This window comes from Zeugodacus cucurbitae, chromosome 3, assembly GCF_028554725.1.
Source record: "Zeugodacus cucurbitae isolate PBARC_wt_2022May chromosome 3, idZeuCucr1.2, whole genome shotgun sequence".
Classification (NCBI taxonomy): domain Eukaryota; kingdom Metazoa; phylum Arthropoda; class Insecta; order Diptera; family Tephritidae; genus Zeugodacus; species Zeugodacus cucurbitae.
In genome coordinates this window covers 50,164,313-50,173,655 of record NC_071668.1, presented here as the reverse complement: position 1 = coordinate 50,173,655, position 9,343 = coordinate 50,164,313, and the positions used below count along the sequence as shown (strand labels likewise).

Here is a 9,343-nt window from a genome sequence, read left to right as displayed (position 1 = left end):
TGCGGGCTCTTTGTGTGGGCTTCGCTTAATATACAACCGTTTGACAAATTAAAAGATGCAATTGGATTTCTTTAACGATTTTTCGGTCGTTAAAGTAAAATACACGCATACGGGCATACGTACACTAGCTGCCATAATATTAGCATAACATGAAATTTGAAGAATATGATTTTCATAGATTTCTATTAATGTCCAGTATATGCTAAGCAGTACTAAATGGTTTAAAATTGCATAAATTTTATGAGAGTATTGTTCAATTCAGATATATACTTGGAAGCTTGAAATCGCTGGAACAATACCAGCTTCTAGAAAATATTAGAGTAAATATGAGTCCAAACTTCGGATTGTGTAAGTGATTGTCACTTTGTAATAAAAAATTTATTACAAAGATTCGCTTTCACAGAATACATGTACAATTTTGAATATTTTTTCGAATTTCTATTAAAACGGCACCTGCACAAAATTAAAGAATGGCTTTTATTTTCTTATAGATTAGATATAAGCAGTGTGATCAAATAACTAAATCGAAAATCTAACTGGTTAGTAATGTTCAGTTAGGTTAAAACAAAATGGACATTAATCTCTCCCGTTTATACGAACCTCAAACAAATTTTTACCGTAGGAATATTTTTTGAGCCTATATATCATGGTTGAGTTGTTCACCTTAGAAGCCTCGCCATTTGGTACTATATATATATTTGACGACAAATCAGATATGTATATTCATATAAGGTAAAGTGGATGTATGAAAATTATCTTAACAAGTTGTAGATCAGAATTTGGAGTAATTTCATAAATTGTTTGTATCGAACAATTTTATAAGCGATTATTATATATTACGATCCTGCTAATATTATGTTCGAAATACGCAATGAAAAGTAAGTATAATGGAATGAATAGAAAGTTTACACGCTAATACATTGACTTGTGCTAAGTTACCGCCATTTCTAGTTTCAAAATATCCAACAGTGAATAACGGTACTAATTGGGAATTATGAAAATTTTATGCCATCGCAACCTACTTTGCAATATGAAAAAAACTCTTTGTATCAGAATTAACACCTAATACTCTCAAAATATAAAACTGACTACTGACCTTGAAATTCCGTTCTTAAACACCACTCTTCGCATAGCTTGCCTATTTGTATAGATCGAATTCCTTCTTTTAGCGCCTACAATCATGCTTAAAAGGAGTAACACTTTACAAAAAGTGCAGAAAACACAGCAAATTCAAACACGCTCGAAATGCTTTTGCCAGTACGTGGAATAGAACAATATGTATAAGGAAATAATTTAAAATCAGAAATACACACCAACGACTGCACGACGCGCTCTGTTGCCGCAAGTAGAAATTACAAAAATGCTAAAATATGCCAAAGATGCTATAGACAGGTCGTAAATAAAGTGTAATTGTGTCAAAAATATAATAAAATTTCGGACGCGTAAGTATTTCTTTTTACGACGACTCTTAAGTGAGCTTTCATGTCGTGCACATATTACTTGTACAGTTGTTGTTACTGATTTTTGGTGTTGCTTTTGTTGTTGTTGCTCTTGTAGGTGCTGCCGCTATTAAGTACTTTCCAAGAATGTTACCTATAAACTCTTTTAACGCCGAGGCACGTACTCTAGTAGTGGCACACACACACTTGCAAAATTGTTTAACATTAAAAGCACACAACCAATACGAACATGCGCGCTAAGTTTGAATACAAAAATAAACAAAAAACCGTTAAATGGAAAAGTGCTCCGCTATTAAATAAAAGTAGACTCTAATTGTTGTTGGTCTTTTGGTGTTTCTATAGACTTTAAGTAGCGAGTTGGTGTGGCGTGGGATGCAAGATATTGTGAAAGCATAAGAAGCCAGCTTTATCTGAGCATGAGGAACAACGTACACACTTTCACCGCCTAAAAGTAAACTTGTATTCTATATACTAAGCGCCTACCTTCTTCTTATTGCTAGTACGATATTTGCTGTAACAAAGTGTGATGGTATTAAAACTCCCCCTAAACTCAGAGAAAAATATATGTTTGTTGATATGGGTTTGGAATGAGGTTATTGATCAAAAAAATCACATCAAATTATAAGCAATTATAATAAGTTACAAGATTTTTGTTGTTATTCATATAATTCGAACTTTCTCTACATTTGTACAAGCAGTATCGCTGAAGCTCAGTGATTAATTGAGCATTACACGGGATCTCACATTCCATGTTATATTTTCCTTGGGTTTTGAAAGAATTCTTCTAGTATTTCATCAACTGACAGATCAATATCCCTATGAATATTCACTGATGCTAGACCATTAAGCCTATCTTGACCTGTCGTATTTCGTAAATAGGTTTTAATTATCTTTAAACTTGAAAAACTTCTTTCCGGTGATGCTATTGAAACAGGCAATAACGCCAATATGCGTAAAATCTTGAAAATAATACCCAAAAGACGTTTTGTTCACTGCTTCTAAAGCTTCGAGAGCATTTCGAAAATTCTTGCCTGAAGTTCGCTGTTTCCACATTTTCACCTCCGCAAGAAAGTTTTGTTCTGAACAGTTGATCACCCTTTCATAAAAAGAAAATAATTCTCGAGCTTTTTTAGCGTCAAATTCGTACTTTGGGAAAAATACAAAAAAAAAAAAACGTGTCCTATAATAACTGAATTTTCGCGAGGGAACTGCTATATTAAAAATACATTCAGTAATAAAATTTTTCGTAAACCCCCCCAAAAAAAATTTCTGGATCTGGTGACGGCACGCCAACCTTGCCGCTGGCTGTGTAATGTTGATGTTGTCATCATGTACACTAATGGAAAAAATTAAGGGATAAAAAAAATTCCAAATTTTTGGGCAATTCAACAGGCCGTAATTTCGAAAGAAATGGTCGTACAAGAAATTTATACAGAAGGAAATTATAGCTCCAAGTGTCTAGTTTTTGGATTATAACTTTAAAAATTTTTAACCTCTGCGGTTTTTGACAACAACCAAAAAATATTCAAAATTTTTTTAGTTTTTTTTTTTTGGTCTACGGGCGTGGAAAAAATCTTTTAAGCCTAACCGCTATAAGGATCGGATACTTTGTTCATTTAGCTTTAATTTGGTTTTTTGAACACCTCGATACGTCCACTTTTCGCCGAGATATCGGTCTTCAAATGGAAAAGGATCATTTTGTCTTTGATTATCGATATCTCAGCAACCAATGATCACACAGAAAGTTAAAGGTGGGTTTTAAGAACTTGAATGAATTCTCCTTAAAGACTAGCCATTGCTTTTCCGAAATATTTTTTTTTTCTTATTGTCATATGTGTTTGAAAATGCAACAAAAAAAGGGCTTTTGGTGGTTTTTTGGAAAATCAAGCGCTAGATCGAAAATATTGAGGAAACCACTAAGTTCAATATGTCCACAAAAACCCTACAAAAAAATTAAATTATTCCAGTCAGCCGTTTTTTTGTTTCACTCGAACGAATTAAAAAAAAAAAAATGAAAGGATCACGTTTTTTGCTCTGAAAAGCTCATAATTTAAAAAATGAGAAAAAAATCGTTTTCCTTGGCTTTTCCACATTTTTGCTCCAGAAACAACTTAAAAAATTAAAAAACATATCTTTTAGTGCAAAGTAATTAGTCTTGAAAAAACTGTTAAATTAAGCGATTTGCTAAGGATTCGTAAAAAGTAAAATAAAAAAATCGAATCGAAATACAGCAGCGGAAACGCTTTAAAAATGATTGGGCGATGGTTTCTTGAATATCCTGAACTTATTTTTTTTTTGTTTTAAATTTAAGCTCTTTCTGGAGCTAAAAAAAAACGCGCTGGGCCAAAAAAAAACACGCCCGTAGACCTAAAAAAACTAAAAAAATTTTGAAAATTTTTTTGTTGTTGGTTTTTCTACGATTACTCAAAAACCGCAGAGGTTAAAAATTTTTAAAGTTATAATCCAAAAACTAGACACTTGGAGCTATAATTTCCTTCTGTATCGATTTATTGTACGACCATTTCTTTCGAAGGTACGGCCAGTTGAAATTTGCCCAAAAATTTGGAATTTTTTTTTATCCCTTAATTTTTTCAAGTTGTGTAGTAGCCTACTTTATTATCAGCAAATATTTGTAATTGAATTTTTTTTGCGAAGATTTTTATTTACTGGAGAAGTTCAACAATCTTGTCATTGAGACTCATCAGATCACAACTGTAGATCTCATGAGACCACAACCTTATAGTACCTAATGAAAGTTTCCTAAATAGACTAGTACAAACAATAAGATTTTACCGTTACTTTAGTTTGTAGGAATATCTAAAGAAGATTATTAAATCATTTTTCAAAATCTACGGCTCTCGAGCACAATAGCATGTGCTGTATTAACTGAGTGGACAGAAAATCAAAGATAATTCCTGTATGAAAATATTAAGCTAATTTTACATTATTATAAATAAGGTGCAAGTAAGTATAAAAATTATATACACGAAGCTTCCTTATCACTCAAGCCTGCTCTCTTTATTGTTCTCGCTCTCCACATTACACTCTTTACCAATTTGAAATACGCTTTCTTCAATTACTCTCCACAGTTTCACAGCATCCTTTGCTTGCTCACGTGTGTTCTCTCAGAGCATTCCCCGTAGGAATTCACCACAATTGCTCTCTAAGAGCAACTCTGTTGTTATTGCTGCCGTATTGCACATGGCTTGAACCTGCTACCAACGCGATGGACCACTGCATCATTCAGTCATCGTCGCGCTGTCAACACAACTGGTACTTTCATCGGAAGGAAATATAAAGGATACATTTAAAAACAACAACACCTACTATATTGGGCTGTGTGTAGGTGTTTATAGTGCATTTTAAGTGTGTATGCGTGTGTGTGATTTTGTAGAGAAAGGCGCGCAAACACACATTTGCATGCGCATATCTACTTATTTGTTATATACATTAGTATGTTTGTATGTGCGCATATACATATATTTCCGTACCAAATGCTGTGGTGACGAAACTTGATTGAATTTTTGGCATTCTACGTGTATTTTTTTAAATTTTTTTGGAATTTTGTGGTGAAAATGATTATATAGGAAAACGAAAAATTATCTTTAGTGAATAAAAAAATTAAAATGGTTTTATATATAAATATTTTGTTACACTCTTATATAAAAAGGCATATTAAAAATATGCCATAAAAAATATTAAAAAAAGTCGAAAGCCTAAAATTGGTTTCTGCCTTGACTGTCAGTTTGTCAGTGCGTCAGGCGAGTAGGTTGACAGCCGCCACTCTGTGAGCTAAAGAGTTGCTAATTGCTTGTGACATATTTCGCATTTGCTGTGACATTTTCCTCTGACAGCAAATGTTAGTGCAATGAGATCAACAACAACAAATTTTATTGTAATAACAAACATTTTTCGAAAATACAACAAAAATAAGCCCACATACTCGCATTTAACGTCATGCTAGAAAACGTGTGCGTCTTTCTTATCAGCCACAAGCTGCCTCCTTCGAAAACTTACTGTTAATTAAGCCCTTTCGCCAGCAAAACACGTTCATTAAATAACGGCTCGAGTTGCTTTCATTTTAACAGCATACAAGCGTTTGTGTTTATGCGCCGAAAACGTTGAGTGTGTCACCGGAAACGGAGGTGTATGTTAACTGTTCATGTGAAACTTCCAACGGCATATCAAATACTAATAAATAACATATATAGTACATACATAGCAAAAAAAAATGGGAAAAGCAAACCGTTAATTGCATGTGTGTTTGTGCGAAAATACTTAATTTTTGCTCTTGTGTGTTTGTGAATTTATGCGCGTAAAGTTAATTGGCGGCAAATGTTGTTGATGATGTTGACAGCAACACAGTCATAACTCGGTCAGTCGGTCGTTGTTGCGAAGTCACATGTTACGCATAATTAATGATAAAAACAAATACGACAAACAAGCTCACACAGAAACACATATACATATATGTATATGTACATATATAAATATATATTATTATTGCCTGCCGACAGCCGCAGGGCGTTCAAGCGACGTCACGTGACTGGTAGAAAATGAAAGCAGCAGTAGCGCCTTTGACTCTGCACTTCCTGCTGAGCGAGCAACCGTTTTATTAATTATTATTGTGTAAATATGTTCGCTATTGCTTTTGTTGTTATCCAATTGGTATTTATTTTACTCTGTAAATACTTAATAGTGAATACTTAACGATTGAGTGATTGTTTTAAACCGATTCAAATAATCATTTAATACTTATTTGTACGGTACATATAATAAATTAAACAAAATGGAAAATGTGAAAATTTGTCAATTAATATGTCATTGGAGAAATGCGAAATTCATCTTATAAATTGTTGAGATACATATGTGGTGAATTCATATTCAATTACAATAACTCGACAAGTGAAGTGGTATCGAGTGTTATAAATATTAGAGGAATAACAACAACGAAAAAGTGCTTAATAATATGAAATGAAAAACCAAATTAATTTAATTAAATAAAATTTAAATAAATGAAATAAAATGAAGAAGAACAAAGTAACATACAAATCAAATAAGAGCACGTTAAAGGTGCTCGACAAAATGTGGATATACCAAATTTAATGTTTGTTTGTAGATTCGTAACAAATGCGCCATTTCGATGGTTGCAGACATTAATTACTTCTAAAAACTGTGGAATATATAGGGTCTATCTTATGAAATCTCAATAAGTGCTTATGTCACACTTTTGATGCATTCAAAATTGCAAATATTTCTGGTAAGCAAAAAGTTTGTAGAATCTTCGTTAAAATAATTAAGAAATCGGTCGCAAACTATGTATTATAATATGATATCGAAACAACACGCTAAGGTGGAAATTCCAAAAAATTTAATTAATTTAATAAAAAATTATCATTAATAAATACAGTGTTCAGTGCTTTGAAATATTCCCAATTATATTGGTCAAAAGAAAACTATACCATAATATTAAATGTGTTGTAAAAAATATAGCACCGAACGCAAAGATATGGACCCTCGACAGCGATTTTTATTATAATTATAACCTGAATGAAGTTGAAAAATACATTTAGTGCCGCAGTGTTATTTCACTTGTTGTTTGTAATATCCAATTAAAATATGTTTATTGTATCACTGAATAAATAAGTTCATTTCAATTTCCGTTTTAGAATTCTTCAAATGATCATAATACTCGAAGCAGATCATAAAACCACGAAATTCAACATAGAAATCGCAGGTGAATAAACCATTTAACTAGGATTACTTAAATAAAACATTAGATTATCAGTATTAAGCTAAGAGTAATGTGAGGTACATGATTTGAAAGTGCGGAATAAAGGCGATACTTCAAAAAAGAAAATGTTCCGTCGGCGAGTCAATTTCAGTGCGAAAATGTGCAATTAAATAATGTATAAGCATATGTGTTGCAACAAATAAACGAGTGTGAAGCTATTATATAATAGTGAATACTAATATACACATGATATGCCACAGTAAGAGCATATCAAAGGAGCCGGAGTGAGATAAAACAATATTACTCCGTCATATACATATATATACATCATATATGTACTCCGTTCTATATACTACATGAGCAGTCAATGAATTTATAAATAAGTAAGTACTCTCAGGAATACGTGAAAAATTTTAAATCGTATATGTATATGTATGAATTTACTTGTTAAATTTATGACTGCAAGCTTATATTGCAATAAGCAAATTTGTTTCATTGTCTTGGGAATGCCTGTTTATAAATTAATGTTTGTTTGATTAAGATTTATCATCAACTTTATTTGGCTCTACAGGTCTCTGTGAGCTTAGACCTGCAAGCTACTCTGTCTTTTTCTTCGATTAATTCGCCCTTCCATCTTGATCTTGTCCTTCCTCTTGCTCTGAACGGATTAGAAATTATCTATTCTTGTGGGATAGTCTTCAAATCTTTTGAAATATTATGTTAAAAGGATTTTACTATCCTGTTTGTATTTACACAATAAATTCGAATAATTTTGGGCATCCTCAGTATATTATTTAACTATTATATTAGCTCGAACTCAACTCGAATTATTTTAAGTAGGTCCCGATATCTTGAATTTTAGTACGACCTACTAAGTAATATATTAAATCTAATTTTATTTAGTAAGCGTTCACCTAAACCGATTAGTACTGAATTAGGTCTACTAATTTACACTTCTTGGCTATTTTTTAAGAAAATCACCTTTATATAAGAAAGACATGTTTTTATCATCACCCTATGTTTTGAGTATAAATTAGTGAAGGAGTGTTTGCAGGTTATCTTTTTAAACTCTCGCGCATGTTGCACAGATAAATCGGTAAATCTCTCAGATACTTTGTAGATATTCAGAGGGAATATTTTTCTTCTACCATCTTTTAACATTCCTCCGGTAACTTCCAACATATGATCTCTCTGAATGGTTTTATCCGCTATACAGTTATTTGTTATTTCAATGTAGTGATTAATTCAAATATGCGTTTTGTGTAAGAAAATAAGAAAATATAAGGTTGGAAAAAATCTCCCTTCCGCTTTTTTGCTCTTTATTCAATGCTTTATAAAAATTATTACAGTGATCGGATTTAGTTCAAATATGCGCCGTTTCGTTCGATAATCTGTTTCCATCAAGATGGCAACTTCATAATACCCCCTCATAGAAGCCCCCCACTCCTTATTTGCGAAGAACTCGGGCAGCCACTTTTCACAAGCCTCTTTTGAATTCAACTTTACACCACCAAGGGCGTTCGCCATGGACAGGAACAGGTGGTAATCACTTGGCGCTATGTCCGGGCTATATGGTGGATGCGATAAAACCTCCCATCCGAGCTCGTGTAGCTTCTGACGAGCCATCAACGAAGTGTGTGGTCTGGCGTTGTCCTGATGGAACACTACACCCTTCCTGTGTACCAATTCTGGACGCTTCTCAAGCTCGATCGCCTGCTTCAAGCCGTCCAGTTGTTCGCAGTAGATGGTAGAATTAATCGATTGGCCATATGAGAGCAGCTCATAGTGGATGATTCCCTTCCAATCCCACCAAACACACCTCCCTAACCGTAAATCCCGGATTGGCCACTGTTTGGGACAATTCACCGGTCTCGACCGTTTTAGCTTGATATTGTCGTATGCGATCCTCGACGCCAGTCAGCTTCAAAAATGGGTCGAGTTCGCGCCGTTTCAGCAGCATATCGCAGGCGTTAATTCGGTCCGTCAAATCATGTGGTACCCAAAATTCAAGCTTTTTTGTGTATCCAGCCTACTGCAGATTGTTTAAAATGGTTTGGTGACATGCCGGTCTAACTCGATGTATTCCAAGATCTGATCGATATTCGTCGTCACAGGTCTTTCGTCGGCTGGCTTATCCATGGTGTCGTTT

General features: G+C 33.5%; 1 protein-coding gene across 1 annotated transcript in view; it reads left to right on the top strand.

Moving 5' to 3' along the window:
- Positions 1–4,715: 4,715 nt before the first annotated feature.
- The window catches only part of LOC105218480 (cell adhesion molecule Dscam2-like), a 95,254-nt gene continuing 90,626 nt past the window's right edge, over positions 4,716–9,343 (top strand). The window contains exons 1-2 of the mRNA XM_054227201.1: positions 4,716–4,802; positions 7,130–7,577. The gene's annotated coding sequence lies outside the window, so the exon portion shown is untranslated. The remainder of the gene's footprint in view (positions 4,803–7,129; positions 7,578–9,343) is intronic.